Raw genomic sequence first — 3043 nt, 5'->3', positions numbered from 1 at the left:
TCAATCACTTTATAGAAAAGCCCCAAAGGGTTAACTTTCATTGTGGCGTCCCCTGCCAGGACCTAGGATTAATGGAACCTTCTGTGACTGTCATATCGGGTTGCTTAGCGTAGTCATTCAATTTGAGGTCTCTTGCGCAGCATTTTAGAACTGATGGCACCTTCTGTGACCGTCAGATCGTTGATAGTGCTGCGTCACTTGATTGTTTGTTTCTGATAGCGAATGGCATTGTGTTGATTTGTTAGGATGGATTGATATTTTCGTCTGTGGGCATAGTCATGCGTGCTGTTATTTGAATTCGCTGTCAGTACCAAGAAATCTGTAGCTCACGGTAGCGTAATTTAGTGTAGAATCTGTGTGGCACAGGAATGTGTAGTGTTTAAATTCGTTCGGCTCAGAATTAGAGTGCATGCTTACAAGAAGCAGTTTTGCATACATTCTCAATCATTTTATATAAAAGCCACACTGGGTTAGCGTTCAACACCATTTTGCAGTTTACTTTGTTCACGCTCCACGGAATCATTAACCTTCTTGTGATGCCAGTAGAACATCAGACCATAGGTACAGAATTGCTGGTGTACGTCAGTCAAAAAAATATTTGATGTTTCATTTGTTTGCCTCCCTCGGTGTTGAAAGTTAGGAATTTTCGTTGGAAACGTAATTAAAGCTACCGTCCATCAGAACCCCATTTTCCATTTCATGCTTAAAAAGTATACAATAGTAGAAAAACTTGTTTAAAAAGTTTGCAACACTTATTTTACGATGAGGTTACACAGTTTATATTTTACTCTTAGAAAATGTAATGAAAGGGTATTACAAAAAAGAAGGAAAACCTTGCACAGCGAGTTTGAAAAACAGGTTCCAAAATCTGACCACTTAACAATAATAAATATCAGAGGAACCGTTACCTGGTTTCAAAGTAGGTATAATATAACGTCTTACAGAAAGTTATACAGTTTCTCTGATTTTCTTTCCTCAAACCAAGAGCCCTGCTATCGGGTATTCTGGTAGGCTTTGTAGACTTTATTGCTGACAGTTTGGTTTTGTGCCGCTTACGAAGAAGACTAACTCACTTTTACCCAGCAAGTTCGTCCACCAATTTATGGCCTTGCTTCAAAAGTCATGCCAACGGCCTTGCCGCAGTGGTAACACCAGTTCCCATCAGATCACCGAAGTTAAGCGCTGTCGGGCTGGGTTAGCACTTGGATGGGTGATCATCCGGTATGCCGGGCGCTGTTGGCAAGCTGGGGTGCACTCAGCCCTTGTGAAGCAAACTGAAGAGCTACTTGATTAAGAAGTCGCGGCTCCGGTCTCTGAACCTGACATACGGCCGGGAGAGTGGTATGCTGACCACATGCCCCTCCATATCCGCATTCAGTGACGCCTGTGGGCTGAGGATGACACGGCGGCCGGTAGGTACCCTTGGGCCTTCATGGCCTGTTCAGGAGGAGTTCACAAGACATTACGATTAAGTCCAAAGAAAGAAACTTCCATAGCAAGGCAATACTAAGCCAGGTATTCTTCAACATAATCACCTAAAATTGTAGGTTTCCTGCTTTTGCTGCCACCTCAGGTGTTCTGTACTTCACACCTGACTTTTTTTTTTTGTAGGTGCCTATGGGACCAAACTGATAAGGTCATCGGTCCCTAGGCATGCACACTACTTAACATAATTAAACTAATGATAATACACACACCCATGCCCCAGGGAGGACTCGAACCTCCGACGGAGGGTGCCGCGTGAACCGTGGACAAGGCGCCCAAGACTTCACGGATACACCGTTCAGCACTTTCTTCTTCTAAAATTCATCAATAGCATTAGACGTTTTAGATGTGGCAACGCCTCCTTTGCTCAACGTTCCCCGCTATCGTCTTGGAATCTTCAACTGAAATCCAAGAGACTAAGTGTGTGTAGTAATACAGAGGGGAATCTAAATCTGCAAAAGTAAGGGGCCCGGTTTCAGCCACAGAAGAGGGTTCTGCTTCACCACTAGAGTCAACTTTTTGTCAGCAGTAAAAGTTTAACCAAACATCTAAATCAAACGGTTTCATCACATCGTTAATCTTTCAATAACCGGGTAAAAATTTTCTCCATTGTCAAAACATGTAATGGCGAACTGATAAGTAACAACTGAAGCGAGTGACTTCTGCAGCCTTTTAATGAAAAACAACTGAAAGATCTGAAACTAAATTACCAGGTCCGGACGGAATACCGATCCGATTTTACAGAGAGTAACTCTACGACATTTTCCTCATACGTAGATTGCATTTATCGCGAATCTCTTGTCCAGCACATGTCCCAAGCGACCGTAAAAAAGAGTACGTGACTTCCGTATGTAAGAAGAGTAAAAGAATCGGACTCGCAAAATTAGAGATCAGTACCTCTGACTATTTTACAGCAGAATAACTTGAACATATTCTGCGTCCAAATATAATATGTAACACTTCTGACACGAACTGTAACTGGGTTTTCTCTTTTGATGTTAGCCAAGTGTCAGGATGAGCATTACTGCAATAGGCATTTAATTCTAAAGCATTATGTCAGGATGAAAATACTAATTAACTAATTTTTCTCTCCTAACAACATGTGGGCGGGGTGGGTTCTTCCTTGGCTCGGGAATGAGGTAGAAGGAAACAGCATTTTTACATAAGATAACTTTTATTGAAGATTTGTACAACTGTTCCCTTACTGGATGTTCTGGCTCGGAGAGCGGCAGCTGTGTCGTTTACGAAGCTTTCAGCTGCTGCAGCGGCGGCGTCTGATTCCGCCTGGCGTTGTGTATCTCGTGTCGCCGTCTCGCCCAGTTGACTGGAGACGCGCATCGTGCTGTGGCCCGTTAAATTACTGAGAACGAAGTCGTAATCGGACTGATACCTTGGATGTGGCGTCCCAGTGTTTCTTTTCTCTAAGCGGCCGCTTGTGTCAGAGTTGTGCGTCGGCCAGCGGAGCGGCGCGGCGGTGGAAGGCCAGTGTCCCGGACTCGAACAACGGACTCTCGCTTGCCAGTCTTCGGCTGTCAGATCTTTATTCCAGCTCATAGGT

The 3043-nt window shown here is 44.0% G+C and overlaps 1 pseudogene; it reads left to right on the top strand.

Moving 5' to 3' along the window:
- The first annotated feature begins 1124 nt into the window (after nt 1–1124).
- On the top strand, nt 1125–1242 carry LOC124597402 (annotated as a pseudogene).
- The last annotated feature ends 1801 nt before the right edge of the window (nt 1243–3043 follow it).

Source organism: Schistocerca americana, chromosome 2, assembly GCF_021461395.2.
Source record: "Schistocerca americana isolate TAMUIC-IGC-003095 chromosome 2, iqSchAmer2.1, whole genome shotgun sequence".
In the NCBI taxonomy this organism is placed as follows: domain Eukaryota; kingdom Metazoa; phylum Arthropoda; class Insecta; order Orthoptera; family Acrididae; genus Schistocerca; species Schistocerca americana.
The sequence above is the reverse complement of the archived record's forward strand: the minus strand, read 5'-3'. Positions and strand labels throughout refer to the sequence as shown.